A 19073-nucleotide genomic window follows, 5' to 3' on the forward strand; every position below is an offset into this window, starting at 1 on the left:
TCAGATATCCTCTTCCACATTGAATAGCAATGTTTATCCTCTCAAATAATGTAATAACCTTGGCAACTAATAAACATATAAAATATTTTTATCTTAAATTAAATCTTGCATTTCTTTTTGGACAACTTTCTAGTATATTTCTGGTCATTAGCTGTTGCACTATAACTGCTGTTGGCAATGGGAACTTTCCTTCCGAGAGGTTGATAGAATCTAAGATTGGAAGAAATTCAAAGGAACACTTCAACTCCACCCCCCACCCCCACTTGGACAAGAAAGAAACACAAAAATTTGAAACAACGAATTGATTGGTTAATGAAGTTCATTAAAATATTTCCTTCTACAGGACTTTCTACATTTCTACTTCTTCGCAAATCAGTCCCCTACGTTTGCTTTTCATGAAGCTTTGACTCAAACTGAGGTAATTGGGGAAGTATATGTTATCACGTGTTGTTTGTACACTTGTTTCATCTGTCTAGTAAACTGAATATATCTATTTGAACGCTAAGAATTAATGTATTATGACCCATTTGTTAAAGTTTAATATTAATTTGGTATTAATATAGCTAAGCCACACTGTTTCATACTTAATGTAGCATGTAGCCAGTATGGAACATATTTGAGGGCTTTGAGTGGCCCCTAAATATTTTTATATTGCCACAAAATATTGCACCGAGTATGTCTAGACCGAATGGAACAAAATTAGCAACTATGCGTTGAAGTTGTAGAAAAAAAAATTGACCGTGTACCACCCTAACATACATACATACATGCATGCGCGTGCACTTCGCTACAGTAAGGTCAACAGTGTTGGCACAGAGCATAACTATTACTCCCTCTGTCCCATAATTATAGTCCGGTATGCCAAAATGGTAGTACAGGAATTGCAGACGAAGAGGCAGATGGAAAGCACATGGATGAGGAGAGGCACAGTACATCAGTCTTCAAGATTGTGAAGAGGATAAACGTGACCTTATCGCAACGAGCAAGACATACCGCCCAGACGATTACCAAAAGGAGGCGTTGGTTTCCAACACACCGGTGTGGCACTGTATGGCAATTGGTCTAGCAAGGCACGCTGCAAATCATTAGTAGAGCACTCCTTCAGTGAGTACGTGTGAGAAGAACAGCCATGAACACACAACCCATGATAGGAAGCGACAGGGGTAGCAAGAACCTCACGGACAGTAAACGACAAGCAGTGTACGATTTTTACTTTGAAAACAGTACGGCTGGGGTAGTGAAGAATGGTCACCAAACCATTAACTGTTACCAAAGATGTTTACCGGGACATGCTCATCAACAAGTTAATCCCAGCAATAGATGCACAATGGCCTCGTGGACTGCGCGCAGGGAGAATCCAGGTGTCCGTTCAGCAGGACAATGCGCGTCCGCATATCGTTCCCAATGACCGCGCCTGCATGGATGCTGCAGCGACCAGTGGAATCACTTTGGATCTCCTATGCCAACCGCCAAACAGTCCGGACATGAATGTTTTAGATCTGGGGTACTTCCGGGCAATTCAGTCTCTCCAGCATCAGGCAGCTCCACAAACTATTGATGAGTTGACAATCTTTGAAAAATCTTTCTATGATCTGACACGCGACAAGCTCAACAACATCTTTTTCACTTTGCAGTCCTGTCTCATTGAAATTATGCACCTTCAAAGGTGGGGACAACTACAGGATTCCCCATATGCAAAAAGCACACTTGAACCGACGAAACGTACTGCCATCTCGCTTGGAGTGTCCTCGAAACATTTACGACGAGTCTAGAGCAGCACTACATCTAGCTCGTTGAGGGGATGACAACCTTCCTGGACCAATAATATCTTTCGTTTTGATGTTTTATTTTGTCGAACTTCTTGGTCACTTTGTATTGATCCTGGATTGATTACTTTTTATTTAGGTTTTTTTGGATACTTGATCGGCCAATTTGTACTGATCCTTGAGTTATAAAGTTGTATGACTCATTCCCGTGTTTCATTTTCTTCTTCTGTATACACCAATGTCACAGTTTGAATATCGGACAATTATTAAGGGACAACAAACAAAGGTGTACCGGACAAAAATTATGGGACAGAGGGAGTACAAATTAATTCTCTTAACTTTTGGCTTGTCATTATTTCTTCCGGATTGCCTCAACAGAATATCAACCGGCAAGCGTCCAAAGTTCGTCCTTTTCCGATATGGGGCCATCAACATTCTCTCGCGGCCTGTTAGCAAAACATCTGCGTAGTATCACCACCTTGGCAATGCCATTAGAAACCCGAAAAATACCCCGGTGACCTTCAGGGATCCAATAAGAGGGGACGTTGTGTGGAGACAAAGATGGCTTTCCAACCCCTAAGGTCAGGAAGAAAGCAGGGACTGCCATCGCTCAGCCTGCTGATGCACGATTAAGTGTCCAAGTGTACTGTATACTGTCAGCGATGTATCATATCAACCAAGCTAGTTAAAATTTATATTCATAAATAAACTATAAAGTTTCAAAACACAGGAGAAACACAAAAATATGGTAACTGGCATACGGGTGGTATATTCTATGTGAAGATAAACGTTTCCAAACGTTCGGTCTATTAAGAAAGCTAACAAGTCCATGAACACATCCGCCAATTACGGTTGGCAAAACTCACAGTCCGCGGTCACACTTTTTCAAGTGCTTTGCGAGGTGAAAAGTTATGGCTTTTTAGGCGGGTGAATTTCTATTGTTTTGCTTCAATAACCTTTAGTGTTTAGTGTTTACTATTTACTACGGAAAGAACTACGTGGTGCCAAAGTGGATTTATGAATATTACAATGTGTGAAAATCTTGAAATTTGTTTCAATCATCCGCAATCATCTGTTGCATTAAATACGTTTTACAACAGACCAACTGAAATTCGAGAAAATGAACAACTGCGGCAGGACATTCATCTTTCCCTTAGACGTTATGGAAACAGTATCAGGTAGAGTTCTAATTTTTTCATTATAACGTACCATGTAGAAGCAATGAATTCTTGGTTTTCTCAATTTTTCGGCATCTGCTTCCCCAACGGAAAATGTCACCGCACGCCACTGCATACATGTAAGCACACACATATGTATATATTATGGATGTGTGCATGTAGAGATGTACATCAATTATTGGAAACATTTCGTTTCCATAAATATTGATGCTACGTAATATTTTGTTGACTTCTTTATGTTAATAGACAATATTAACATACTCTATCACGTATTGCTGATGTCGATGCTACGAATTCTCTAACCTATATGTATGCGACCACATGACAAGAATTCACGGTTCACATTGGCGTTTACTTCTGTCAGAGAACTAAAATAACTTTACTAGCAGTGCTAATATCTCGGACAAAATTTACAAATTATTTTGTCATGCAAACGCTTCTAATAAGCAACATATGTGCGTGCGGTGATAGCTAAGGGTTCACATCGATTTTGAATAAATCAATGTCCCGGACTTTTCCAGGTATTCATTATTTAAATAACATTCCAGACGATTGTATTGCGATTTAACTTTCAGTAAATAAGCGTTACATTTAAGCTTTGGAAGTTTATCATATAAATCAGTTTGTTCAACAATATTGAAAATAATTGAAAAATATAAATAAAGAACGTCTTTACAGGGTGTCACAAAACTCTTTCAACAACGCTTGGGTGCTGGTAGATATCATAAAAACAAGTAACTTTTCCCTATAAAGTTTACCTTGCATGCGCTTAGATTCTGCGCTATAAGCGCTTAAAATCTATCCTGTACGTATGCAAAACAACACACAAACGCTTGCTCTGACATAACTACCAGGGGCACGTGGCAGGGTTGCCACTAGCGTTCCTCGTTAAGAAACACGACTTCAAAACAACATCTTGGGAGTCTTGGCTGAGCAAGATCCAAAACATTAATGATACTTGTGATGTTGTAAGAAGCATTGACAGTATTTATAAACTGACCAAAACAAATAATGGGCAGACTGAAATCATTCTAAAATATCTCCATAATTGATTGATTTGGTTTATTTTAGTTCGCTTTTCTGCCACCTTTGGCTAATCGCGAAGATGAGTATGATATGATGAAATAACAAACGACACCAATGTCTAAGCAGGATTTAAACCCGAGACACCTGTCACCGTAGCGAGCTGTGCTAACCACATCACCACGGAGTGTTTCGTGTATCATGCAATATCAACAATAGCAAGGGACACGTGAGATAGGGGAAATCCACGAACGAACAAATGTAAACATGATGTGTTTGCTGCATCGTTTCGAACACGCAGACTGTATTGTTATTGCAATTTATTTATTAGAAAATTGTATACTAGCTCTATTCCGAATCGAGTTTGTTATAAAAAGCAGGCAAACCTCAATGCTGAAGAGAAACAAAAAATTCCGGCAAATGAATATTCTTGAGTCACTTCGGTGACTGAGTACGTTTAGTAATCAACACATGATCTGAATTGAATTCAATTCTACCAATGAGGAGTATGCATAGGCCTAATTAAGGGGAAAATATTTGCTCTCATTCCCGTTTGCACCAATGTTGTACCATGTCGCAAGTTTGAAAATCTGCATGTCATGGTAATCTTCGAGTTCGGATTATATTTCACTTCAATCTGAAAGGCATAGCAGGTCATGCAAGTCAAGGAACCTGGAGTTCAGTCTAGGATAGAAGCTTGCCACTAAGCAAACGCCGGAAAGGCATATAAATGGATGTCCGTGATTGGTTAGATATGTTGAAAATGAGCGGTTCTACTCGTGGTGTTTCTAAATGATAGAAACAATTTCGTTGAATGTTATTTCTAGTTTTTTCTAAATAGTACAAACAATTAATAATAAATTGAAATGAAAATTAAAAATATTTAATAAGAAGAAAAATTAGACTTTTATGTTTTCCTTTTGAGTGAAAAGGTGAATACACGCAATGGAAAAGAATCAGATAGAAATTAATAGCGCTGCAACGATGCTATTATAATGCTCAACAATAATCTACAAACTAACTGTTACCGTGGAAAACGACAAAAATCAGACCATTGGTCTTCACTGCCTTCAACAGACGTACTTTTTTAAAGCAGCCTATAAGGGAAAGTTAATAGTAGAAGAAAATCTGAAGAAGGAAGCCAAACATAACGAAGGATGCAGTCTAAAGGTAAGTGGCCCCGGAAATTACTAGAAACGCTAGCCCAGTCTAGTCCTCTGCACCTATTGACTCTCCTTGCACTCACGTGTCTAATAGAGTCTATTGGAAAAGGTTCCAAATTATTCTTTCTTACAAATTCAAAAATGGTACCAAACCTTCGTACAAAAAATTATAGCCCTTTTGAATGATTTTTAGTTGCACGTCAAGAGGCCTATTTATATCGTATGAAAATAAAGATAGTACAGCTCTTCTCTTGATTCAATTTGCAACTTTTGTGGAGCAATGTAAGTATTGAAAGTGGTTATAGCTAAAAACAAATATAGTAATGAAACAAATATGTATACGTGCGCACGCATGTGTCATCAGTGGCGTGCCCAGGATTTTCGAAAGGGGAGTTACATATATTGTCTTAGTTAGTTCTCATGTTGCCACCGTTTCATGGCTTTGACGTTTGAAGATTTATGATCCCCATTGAATTTTCAGTTATTCTGTTGCATTTTCTGTTAACATGTAAAGTAGTTAGTAGAAGAAGCAAACAACAGGCAATAGTAAGCCACCGAGCATCAGAGAATTTTCTGGACTTCTTGCTTCATAGACGGGTATCGCTCTTACCATTGATGACAACTTGACATAGTTTGCTGAAGGCATGGGCGTCGGGAAGGGAAGGTGCAAGGTGGAGCATGGCTTCAGACTACAGACCTGGGTTTTGACCCGTCAATCATCGAAAGCCCACGGGTAACCGGAAGACCTTGCAAGACCAAGCTCGCTTATCTTTAGCGAAGGCTCATTCCGCTTTTACACCGTCTCCAGATACATGAGTTACGCAGTCACCGTTGCCAACTTTTAGATTCTAAACTGGTCAAGGAGCACTTAATTTCTTCATCACGTTTATCAATTTGAAATTGCAGACATTTATTCCTTGGTAGAAAGCATTTGTATCACTCACAAATAGTGGCGGCGATTGGGTTCGAAAACGAGGGTCCAAGGTGCAAGAATGGAGGGGGAGAAAGGACAGTTTAATTTCCCTTGGTAAATTAGGTTAGCGTGGTGCGAAAGTGGCAAAAAGATGGGCGCAACTGCCCCCTCTCGGCACCACACCTAATCGCCCCCACTGCTGACACCTTTAAAAAGTACGAACCTAGTTTCGCAAAAAGTGCCATCGTAAATATTTTGGAACATTGTGTGACTGGTGGTTGTTCTACATTAAACATTTTTTGGGGTTTGCTCCCCTATTGTAGTGTCGTTGCCTTGTATTCAAGGGGTTCCGGGTACGATACCCGGTGGAGACACTTGGTGGTTCGGATCCCACTTTAAACTGTAGGTCCAGTCCCGATTAGCCTTATTGTGCATAAAGTGACCAAATAAATTAATCAATTAATTGAACATATTTTCTCTCAGGTTTAATTTTGCCAATTCAATATCCGAATTATTTGCCCAAGATATACCCCCCTGAACACAAGGGCACGGTGGTCCATAAAATGGAATATGAAATCAGAATTTGCATTATAAATGGTTTTCGCATATTGTCATCTCCTTCAATAATCATCGCTGGCTCATGCTGTTGCTAGTTATATAGTTCTACAGACCGCATTGATAGTAATACGATGCAAAATATAATCGTTAACTTTTGTCTTCATACGGGTGCAAATAGGAAGCAGGCAATGCTATTTACACATTTCAACAAACAACCGACGTAAAAATTTAACCGACAGAAGATTTAAAATTTCAAAACCAGAAAAGTTACATAAAATGAACAACACACAAACCTAATTCAAGATCTTCAAAACAAATTTGGAAAATTTGTGGTAGTCGGTTTGACATAATAATTAAACTAATTTGAGAAGTTACCAAATCTTAGTTCATACTATAGTGGCGTAGAGACATATCGCGAGGCCCTGGGCGAGATTAGAATGCAAGAAGGCTCCATCCGTTATTCAAATTTGAAATATCAATGTGAATCGATACATTTCATCAAGGTAACGTCAGCAAATTGTCATATTTATATAATAGCCTAATAATAATAATAATAATAATAATAATAATACATTTCGGACGGGAATTATATTTAATAGTACGCGATAGAGAAATTTAAACTTGGCAGAGCCTTCAGTAACACGCTGCTGGAATTTTCATTAACCAAACAGTAGTAATAGCACGTTTTTAAATATGTTCTTTAGGCGGTAAGACACAACTTATGCTAAACGTTGTTTCTAAAAGAATCTGAAATACTACAAACTAAGAATCTTTAAATAGTATAACGTAATGAGTCGTTATTTGTTTCCTCATTTCAAAATTTGCAGGACTTAAATGTCACAAACCATGGCTTAAGTAGAAAATATCGAAGGATACACATAAAAGGTCGGTGCTTATTAGAGCGGGGGGAAGGGCTAAACCACAATCCTGTGTAGGGGCCCAAAATATCTACCTACAAGCTCTTCGACACAATCGGCTTCAACATCAACACGTCTTAAAACGATAACTATTTTCCCCATATGTGTGAAATCTTTGGTGTAATTAATTGATACAGCTAATTTGACTTTTTTTAATTAGCAATTTTTACTTTGTTTCATATTAATTGTACCACTTATTTTTTTTAATTTTAGGACTTATATAAAAATAATAGTTGTGAATCTCATTTGATTATGTTGTTTCGTCTTAATGTTCTTGTAATATTAAATATTTGACGCAGTGGCGTAACAAAATCCTAAAGTAGGACTACGCGTCCACAACAAACAATTTTAGGTCCCTCCAGTAGTCAGACTCTTCAAGGACATTTACGTAACTACTTAAAATGGCTGGTTGTAGCTACACTTACATTAATAATTATACAAATCGTTGCTCTACCTGTGGACTTTCACATATTACAACATATCTTTCTTTGACATTTATGTATTCAAATACTTATATATCCCCTCCCCAGCTCCTCATAACAGCTGTGTGGATAACAATAATGATTTTTATTTATAATTGTTGATATATTTTATTTCAATCGATCCTTTTTTATTTAAAAAAAAACAAATTAAAAATTTCTTGCATGTTTTTTGACACCGTACACATAGAATTTTTTTTTGTAGAAAGGCTTTTTCTGATAAACGGCCATGTCAAATATTTGAACAGTTTGATTAAAGGAAATAAGAAGTTACATGTAAATACGCATTTCTCTGTTTCTGGAACTGAACATAATGAACCTAAAATGAAAAATGTTCGTTGAATGTGTTAATGAAACTATTATAATTTCAGTAACGTTTTTTAAAGTGAAAAAATATTCTGGATGTACTTTATAATTTTAACTTACAATATTTTTTACAGTCTTTGTAGCCGAATTTTAGTGTTTTCAATGATAGTTAGCCAAATATCAGCTACCATATTTATTTACAGTTTAATGATAATTACACAATTTACGTTTTAACATGATTAGTATTCTGTTTATTATTATATTTAAAGAAATGTGCCATTTTTGCTTATAAAAATTATTGAATGTTAAATCAAGGGAAATTTAAGTGTTTTTTTTTTCAGATGACATATTACATTTCTTTCATATGAGCTTCACCCCATCAGTACATATATTTTGTTTCCTTCGTTTTCTTTCTTAGAGCTTATTAAACACTATTAAATCATTAATGTACGTTCACAAAAAGTGATTCTGATATCTACAAATTTCTTGTGTACATTATTCTGTAATTTTATTGAAAGTGATTTCAATAAGTGATATTTTAAAATAGAATTCGACAATTTGAATTTTTATTTAAATCAACCTGATTTAAATGAAACCACCTTCATTAATAGAAAGATGGCTTCTGGAAGCGAATGACATTTTTATGTTATTTTATAGTTATGCCCAATGCAGTATAAAAATTTGATGGGGGGCTCCGTTCGTGCACCACTGATTGTTAAAGAGTCTCTCTCTGTTTTAGGTACAAAGGAAGCTAATCTATCTGCTGAGGCTTCAAAGGAGCTTCGGAGACGACGGAAGATGCAACTTGCCATCGCAGCTGCAAATGCTAGCTCCTCATCATCATCATCCGAGTCATTCGCTGCAGAGCAAGGTAATTCATCTCTTAACTGAATATCAGGGCATTGGAGTCGGGGCAAGTGGAGAATCTAGTTTTGAAATGAGGGGGATATAAGTATATTTTTCGGGTATTCTAAATGTATATAGTACCAAAATATTCATAAATTGTGTGGGTATCGTGAAAAATATAGGATAAATAACTGGGGCAATATTATTTTCACGTCTTGGTGAGGATAGAAGGTAATACTCTGCCCTCTCAAGCTGCCGGTGGACTGTAGAGCTTCATTTTACAGTCACAGACACCTTTTGGTTGTTTCGCAGCCATTGAAATGGCTACTAAATCTTCTTGGAAAAATAATTAAAAAGGAGTTCCTTCAATAATGACAACAGTTTCTAACTTCAAAAGCAACATACACTTCCTTCCAGGGCCAGTTTTAATAAGGACATGGTACAGTACCAGGCATCCATCTACGCAATTCCGCATGCACGCACGTAAATTTGAAACTTTGATTTCTGTATTCTTAAAACTCATTACATGAAGGCTTTGGTTTTCCTTTACAAAGTTAGTATTCAAGTGAATTTTGCACAATGTTTTATTTACGGTATATAAAGTGGTATTATAAGAAAATAAATACAAGTTCTCCACATACAGAACATGTTATGTGCCAGGTGGTAAACAAATTGTATTATGTTTATTATACTAGGAAACAGATTTTTAGGTGCTAAAAAAGAGGGATTTAGGACCATTAAAACTCCATTTTAGCACTTTTAGGAACTTTTAATAAATTAATAGCAGTAATTATTAATTAATAATAACTTTATGATACAACTAGTTTTAGATGAAATTTGTATACAACTAGTTTTAGATGAAATTTGTATACAACAAGGAACTATTTTTAGTGCATTGCATTATATTATTTGAGTATAAGAAAATATAGTGTGTCCAATACAAAATCTTCATCATATTTTGAAGTATTGCACCACCGTATGCTTTTCCATGTTCTTCGTGATGAAGTTCTTCCAGTTGTCCGTGAGTAGGCACCTGTACAGTCATGGACACTTCTGGGTTGTAACAATCCCATTATCTTTCAATGTGTCTGTGGCTGTACATGGAGAACCTTCTCTCCATGCCGCAGAAAGTTATTGGTGCAAACTTCATGACTGTAATGCAGCTGATTGCCAAGGCAGATTTCGGGCTCAGCGAGGTGTAATGGTAACATGGTCGCCTTGTAACGAAGAGATTGAAGGTTCGATATCCGCTGGAGGCACATAGTGGTATGGATCCTCCCACTTTAAACTGTAGGTCAAGTCCATATTAATTTATCTGTGCATAAAGTGTGCTAAAAACAAACTCAACCTCAAAACTCAAACAGCATGCAGGTTTGAAGTAGTCTTCTCTCCTTAATGAATAGCCTCTATACTAGGGCAGTCGTAGTTTCCGAAGAATCCCTCACATTTCACCTAACTGTTGTGTTAATGAGGGAAACAGGCGACGTGATTTGTCATTTGCTGGGTTGCCTTTCCTACTCGTGACAGCAGGCACTCAAAATGGCCAATCAGATTGAGGTATTCTTGGATACTTCATGTGTTCTTACACTATTGAAGGCCGGGAATAATGTCGGGCCTGTTTTAACAACTGAATGATTTTGTACCTACGGTTTAAACTGGGATTCTAACTGCTGTGCAATCTGCCTCCACTAAGTATCGAATCCTAGGCACCTTGATTAAAAGATGACGACGTAACTGCATCATCGGGGCTGCTCTGAAATAATTGTAAATAGCACGCAAACATCTCTACCTAATAAATGCACAACTTACTAGTTGGCCACCAACTTGAATTAGGTGCTGTACACAGTAAAGGTTAAATCAATGTATAATATTACATATTTCCTAAAGCGATTGTGTGTGTTCTTGTTTGCCCTGGTGCAATACGATAGCATTCAACATTCAATATAACCGATAGAAAAAGGATGTTATTATTCACTATGTACAGGGTGTCCAGGCTAGAAGTATACAAGAATTACTGATTCTAATGCGAAAACTACTCCTTATATCGTCTCGTAGTGAAGCTCAGTCGATAGGTCATCGATTCCAGATTTCAGTAGTCCATTTGTACTATCAGTAAAGCTGTTGAGTCACGAATGTGCACAAACAGCATGAGAACAGTTCTCAACACGACGGCCATCAAGAGTCAGAGATTTTACACCAATAGATTTTTTTTCCAAGGGCTTCACGATTTAGGTGATTTGAGACAGTGTATCGTTGCACTAATAATGCCTCAAATGTGGGTCAACACTTGGCAGGAGCTTGAGTATCCTTTGGATATCTGTCGAGCTACCAGTGGTGCCCTCATTGAGGTACACCAGCGTACATAAAAACTTTCCGAGTTACTTTGAACAAAAACGAGAGAAGAAATTTAAGAAACTTTGCAGACGCTAAAATATATGTGTATTTTAGTATACCCCTAGCCTGGATACCTGTATATACATATACATATACTTATACAGGGTCCTTCTTTGCCCTTTGGGCACCTGAAGGCAGCAGGCTTCACGTTTTACGAGTTACAGTTACAAATACAATCAAGCACACTAATTGTCACGGGGGATGTTGGAAATGTTGTCCTTGAGCATCCACTCGTTTTTGGCATGGTTTTAGGAAATTTGTAGGCCGATCCCAGAGATTTGTTTTAAATTTTATGCAATAATAGGCTAACGATTTGTCATAAAATGCCTTCTCTTGTTCCTTGGCCAGATAATGTAGGCATTTATGTTTAAAAACCGTATCGTGTCATTTCTGAGTGGTATTGATTGATTGAGTTGGTGTTTTAAGTCCACTTTATGCACAGTAAAGCTAATCGGGACTGGACTACAATTTAAAGTGGGATCCGAACAACTATGTGCCTGAGTGAGTGGTATTCATGTTTCACAAGTATAGTGCTCTTTTGTGACTGTTTTAGTCACAAGTGCTTCTTTCGAAGATAACAGCTTCTTCGGTGCCTAATCCATGAAAATGATGAAAAACGTTCAGGACGTTTAGTTTGATTTGATTTCATTTTTTTTTTTACTTAGCTCTTTGTGCCAATTTTGGCTAATTTGCAAAGTTGGAGATGAGTGATATGATGAAATTGATGAATGAACACTCACAAACATCCATGTCCAGGCCAGAAATCGAACCTGGAACCCCTGGCGTCGTAGAGCGATGTGCAGAACGTTAGTGCCTATTTTGTATTTTGTTCTTATTTGCCTGCTTATTTTGAGAGTTTTAGTGCCTATCAATCCTTATCCTGTTTATAAGCTCTTATTTAACCTCCCTTAGATTTCTAATAGCGATGACCGTGGATGGTGTAAATAATATAGGACACTGAAAAGTATCATATAAAAATTATGTAATTAAACTTGCGAGAATTCTATAATGATGAAAACTTTTCTTAATCGCAGAGACTATATTTCTAAAAAGAAAAAATATAACAGGCAAATTATTGCGTGGGTTTGAGCCCCACGGGCTCATTTAAGTTGGCGCCACTGGCACTGTCCCCTATTTTTGTTTCACTAAACTACAATCATTTCTTTATGCTGAGTGTACTTCTGGCTTCATGGCAATACTGGCGTCGAAAGCGTAGAGACGGGAAGGCACGGCCCTTAATAATTGAGAAAAAAATTTTTGGAAGGTGGCAGATCTGACTCTCAGAGATGCCAATTTTTACTGTAATGATAATCTATGTTATGAAAATTATAGCAAATTCATTCCTGCAACAAATACAGTTACAATCATTAAAGTGTCAATTACAATTACAATCAAAATAAGCATGTACCTTATTACAAGAGATGCTGGAAATGGTGTCCTCCTGCATCCACACATTTCTGGCATCTTTTCAGGCAATTTTCATTTTCACGCAACAGTTCAGCTTCAGAAATTGCTTCAGTTCTCTGATGATATTCTCCTTCAGTTCTTCTAATGTGTGGGTTTGTTGCAGAGACTTTATTTTTCGATTTCCAACATAGATAAAAATCGCATACAGTGAGATCAGGGGACTGTGGGGGCAACAATCCTTTGCTAATAACCCAGTCTTCAAAAATTTCCTGAATGAAATCCAACGACTCTTCAGCTGAGTGTGAGGTGGCAGAGTCTTGTTGGAAAACCCTGACTGGCATTAAAAATATCAGTTATTTGTTCAAAGAATTGTGTGAGTATGTCGTCACTGTATCTTTGTTCATTTATGGTATTTTCATAAAATATGGGCTCTATAACTCCGTATGCATTTACTGCTCACCAAACACAGATTTTCTGGTGGAGTTTTGTGTATAAAATCGGGTTTATCTGAGCTCCAATACCTGTTATTCTGTGACACAACATGGCCCCTTAATGGAACCATGCTTCGTCAGAGAAGAATATTAAACGTGGATCAATTACCCCAACATTAACATTCCCAATATTCCAGTTACAGAAATTTACCCAACTCTTGTTATCGCGTGGTAGCAGTTCCAGGACATCAGTGACCTTGTACGGTTTCACTTTCAAAAATTTGGTAGCTCGCCATGCTGTTGTTATGGAAATTCCTATTTCCTGTGCAAGTCTTCTGAGCAATTTTTAAGGAGTATGTTTTAGTATGTTTTAATCTTTCTCTGACTTCGTCCAATTTATCCTCGGTAAGTACACGCCATTTTACACTGTTCGCTTCTTATCGAGAATAGATCCTGTTTCCCTGAATTTGTTCACAAGGTAACCACTTTAAAAATATGACTGAACTGAGATCGTGAAGTTACTGAAATGGAATGGGGTTAAGGAAGAAATTCACAAGTTATGCGCAAAGCCATATGTTTCAGTTGCCACTCTTGCGCCGCGAGCTGTTAGGCATGTCTTGTTACCAAAGCTCCGCAAAATTTCCTAAAAACATGCCAAAAAGGTGTGGATGAACGAGGACAACATTTCCAACATCTCCCGTGAAAATTAATATGCTTATTTTGAATGTAATTATAATTCTGAGAACTTGAAGTCATTTCGAAGCTAGCGGTTTCCATAGCAGAGATATCGAACGCAATTTGATGGGAGTTGACATCCGGGCAGCTGCCAAGCGTGCCGCCATCAGGTGCCCAAAGGGGAAAGAAGGACCCTGTATAAGATGACCCGGCGGAAGATGGAAGTTGAGGAAAGATGAAAGTCATGTAATATTTCGTTAACCTGTAACTTGATGGCAGTAATGTCCACAGTCCAGTGTGGTGGCATCCATGTGATGGCTAATGTTGTGAATGCGTTTTATGCTGAGTTTAATAAGTGTCAAATCAAAAACTAAAATCTTTGAACGTGGTGAGTACATGTATGATAATATTTCATTGTCCATACATAATGTTCAGCGGTCAATGTATCACATAAATTTTAATCTAGCCATGATATTTTGCCACGTGTTCACTTGTTAACACATGGTAGCTTGGAGCATTATGGCAAGCTACGTATAGCAAAAATATATCGTGGTGACATCATCCTCCAAATTTTGGGGGAAGATGGAATTTAACTATGTATTAATTCATTACATTTTTCTGCAATTAATACTTAAATAATTAAAACTGATATACTCAATGTGTTCAGAAGAATCCGGACACCCATCTGAAAATGAAGTACAAGTTTGGGCTGCCCTGTGTTGGGAACACTGGCAGGCAATATGGTGTTGGCCCACCCTTAGCCTTGATGACAGTCTTCAATCTCGCAGGCATACTTTCAATCAGGTGGCATAAGTTTTCCTGGGGAATGGCAGCCCATTCCTCACGGAGTGTCAAAATGAAAAGAGGTATCGATGTGGGTCAGAGTTCTAGAACAAAGTTCGCATTCCAAAACATCCCAGAGATGTTCTATGGAATTAAAATCAGGACTATGTGCAGACCAGTCTATTAGTGGGACGTTGCTGTCGTCAAACCACTCCCCCACAAGCCCTGTGGGGGCTTCGTCGTGTTGAAAGACACAGAGGTTTTCCCGAACTGATCTTTGACGGTAGGCAGCATGAAAGCGGTGAAAATGTTAATGTAAGATTGTGCTGTAAAGCAACACGCAGCCCCCTCCAGGAGAAACATGACCACACTGTAACCCTGCCACCCCCAATTTCACCATCGACACTAAATAGGCTGGGAGATGTCGTTCACCAGGCATTCACCACACCCATACCCTACCATCGGATCACCACATTGTGTACAGTGATTCATTACTCCACGGAATGGTCTTCCAGTGTTCTATGGTCCAGTTTCAATGCTCCTTGCACCACATGAGGTGGCATTTGGTATTTGAATGTATGATGTTTGGCTTATGGGCAGCTGCTTGACCATGGAAACAAAGTTACCACACCTCGCGCCTAACAGTCACGGTGTTTGGAGTAGACCCTGATACAGTTCGGAATTCCTGTGTGATGGTGGTGATGGATGATTGACGATTGCAACGTTCGACCCTCTTCAACACTCGACGGTCTCTGGAGGTCAACGTGGGAGGTCGACCTGCACGCTTTTGGTTTGCACACGTTCCTTCACGTTTCCACTTCACTATAACATCGGAAACAGTGGACCTAGGCATGTTTAGGAGGGTGGAAATCTCGCGCATAGACTTCTTACACAAGTGGCATCCAACCACCTGGCCAAGTTGAAAGTACGTGAGTTCCTCAGACTGTCCCATACTGCTGTCTCTCGCTGTCTGCAGACTACTGACCATGTGTTCCACATGGTAGATGGCAGTACTGTTTCGCCCTATATGATAAACACACATTTTACGGTGTGTCCAGATACCTTTGATCACTTAGAATACATAATATTTTTATCAATTCATTAACTTGATTAGAGTATAATGTGCATTTTGTTTTAATTAATTCACATGAAATTCACATAATAATTAATATGCATTCCAATACGGAACATTCGGAAACCGAAGCCAACAGCTAGAAAGAAAGACTCTACTGAAGTACTGACAAAAAGGTTAGAAATGAGAAGGAAGAAACCCGTTCCAAGAAAACAGAAAGGGAAGAAGGTCCAGAAGAAAAGGAAAAGGAAAGTGACTTCGTGATAATTTTCCTCGTCCACTTCAGTTCAGAACATAGACTAGAGTGAATGACAATAACATTGATGCAAACAATGACTTTATGCTGAATGTAATAAATTCTTTTTTGATAAAAATGGACGAAAATGTGCATTACATTAAATTGATGGTTACATGAAATTTGCGGCAATGACAATTCAAATTGTAAAAAATGCTAAACTAAATTATGTTATATTCTTCAGTACTCCATGTCTCAGGATATGTTCAATTTACATTGCATAATGTATATTATACACTGTAACACAAAGTGTTCAATTTACTTTGTTCTTCTTTCTAATATTGCAAACCGTGTATTGTTCCATCTTCCCTGTGTTAACTCCAATATTCCACATTCACCTTTTAACATTTAATATGATTAATTATTACATTTCCAGTAAACAAACAATATATTGAAATATATTTATGTTTTCCATTTTCATGTTAACGTAACTGTTAACTATGACATTTTTCACTGAGTTTCTTTCCTTATATATATATATATATATATATATATATATATATAAGATAAAGAGGGGTCACTGTAAAAGAAAATAAGTTCTATTTGAAATGAAACATTTCGAGAGTGGAGGGTGTTAAAATTGATGGTTCTAAAATTGTGATTACAACTTTAAACTATCCTATTTTAACAATAATCAGGTTAAAAGTTTTAGTGTGTGATGTGTACCATTTTTTTTATTGGTCAATTCAGAACTTGACCCCTTACAGTCTCACTGTCACTGAAAAACTTTCTGATGACCCTGCAATATGCACAGATTCATGAGGGGAAATATATACCAGGTGGTTATAATTAAAGTGACGGTGTTCAGAGTGGTACAGCACGGGCTGTAATGAGAGTAGCAGTCTGAAACTTCGTAGATATGCTAATGAAGCAATGCGCTCGCGAATTATGCAAAAAAAAGTTCCAATTCTCGCCACCAGGGTGAAAAATGGCGCTGTAAGCAATCAAAACGTGGAATTTTCCGCAACTTTGACGTCAAAGTCGGTGACATTGCCTAACCATTGTGTGAGCTCCCTGGTTGTGGTTGGTGACGCTTGTTGCTTTTTCCTTTAGTAATGTTCATGTAATTCAAATAGTGAAATTGTAGCGATATTTTATTACAAAGAGTATTGTTTTCTGCGATTTATAGTGTTTTTCCCATAACTATACCAAGTTTTGACTGCTTACAGCGCCATTTTTACCCTGGTGGCGAGAATTGGAACTATTTCTTTTTTTGCATAATTCGCAAGCGCATTGCTTCATTAGCATATCTATGAAGTTTCAGACTGCTACTCTCATTACAGCCCGTGCTGTACCACTCTGAACGCCGTCACTTTAATTATAACCACCTGGTATATAGTTTAGAACTAGTGCAGTGGTTCCTAAACTTTTTCATTTCACGGTGCCCTTGTGTTTCAAGATTGTTCAGCAGCGTCCAAGTCCCTATCTAACAATAGCAACGCTCAATTAGTGTGGTTAGGGTGCTTGCATTAAGTTAAAAATAAACACACATTTCAAATTTGGAAACATTTTATATTTAAAATGTTATAAAAACCATGTATAGCCTAAGAAGTAAATGCCATTTCATTTAAAATATTTGAACATTTCGCAACGGCCCTGTAAACCAGACAGCGTGCCCCAGGGTGCAGAGGTGCACACTTTGGGAACCACTGAAGTAGTGGTTTAACTAACAATTTCCTCCTCTCATGCAGATATGCACAAGGAACATTTTCTCTCATACTTTATCAACATCAAATTTTATGAATTTGCGCTTCCCTTAGCTTTGATTTTACGCTTTCAGAAATGTAACTGCAAGATAAATTAACAAAACTTAAAAGAAAATATAATTCCTCCCTGTCGACCAGTTCACCCCTTACAGGGAAGAAAGATTCTAAATCAAAATGTTCTTTTTGTTGCTATATATGGGTATAAAAAACATTAATGAGCTCCCACCAGGAATTATATCCCCCACTTCTGTCTTATACTCATTATCACTAGTGTTACTGTCTGCTAATCTACAAATTTCTATAAATTTCAAATCTATAAGAAAGAAAAGCGTAAAATTTTATTTCACGCTTCAAAGAGCTTGAATCCAATATATGGATCAAATATTCGACATTACATTTAATGTTAATATTTTCTTAAAATGTCTCTTTTTTTCTGTTCACTTAAAATTTTATCTCAATGTTCATGCGCAAATCGAAATTTTCTCTCATGTGACACCACTACACGAAAGCGACAGACAAGTCCTCCTGCTTCTATCCCACCTTCTTTGCAACCTTCTTATAATGCTACAGTACCGCAGCTAGGTACTGGTATATAATATTACTTTTCTACACCAGTACAGAATGTAACCAATACGAGCTTTCAAAGGTAAGTGGAGAATCTTTCATTATCTCTTACTTGTTCTTGAACAGATGAGAGGAGAACGAACCGCAAGTACCCTCAAGAAGCTAGAAGTTCTCTGAGAAGGAAGACTCAAATACAATTACTCCCTGACCGTAAGACCTTCTCTGACACGGTTTACAACACACAGCTGAAATCATCGACAAAAGGTAAGAAGCCTTTCTCTTCAGACCCAGGCTGTCCTGGAGTGCTCAATGCAGAAAACACGAGACACCGGTACAGGATGCTGGCTAATGAAGCACCGGGTGCAACACTTTCTCCTCACAATCAGAGGCACATGGCTGCTGGTGACAGAATCAACTCTGGATCCAGCAGTTCGTTATTCATCCCAAGGCAACCACAAGGGAACACTACACCCCATCTATTGATCAACCAGGCTTCCAATCAGTCGAAGCATTACATGATACTCCCACATGGTGAACAAAGCTGCCAAGACGAGAGCAGTTATTCAAGTTCACTTGAATCTACTCCTCGAATCCATG

General features: G+C 37.8%; 1 long non-coding RNA gene across 1 annotated transcript in view; it reads left to right on the top strand.

Moving 5' to 3' along the window:
- LOC145987135 (uncharacterized) overlaps positions 1 to 18704 on the top strand; it is an 82472-nt gene extending 63768 nt beyond the window's left edge. The window contains exons 2-3 of the long non-coding RNA XR_014441623.1: positions 9043 to 9174; positions 18603 to 18704. This is a non-coding gene — a long non-coding RNA (uncharacterized LOC145987135). The remainder of the gene's footprint in view (positions 1 to 9042; positions 9175 to 18602) is intronic.
- The last annotated feature ends 369 nt before the right edge of the window (positions 18705 to 19073 follow it).

Source organism: Lepisma saccharinum, chromosome 4, assembly GCF_977018435.1.
Source record: "Lepisma saccharinum chromosome 4, izLepSacc3.1, whole genome shotgun sequence".
NCBI lineage: Eukaryota > Metazoa > Arthropoda > Insecta > Zygentoma > Lepismatidae > Lepisma > Lepisma saccharinum.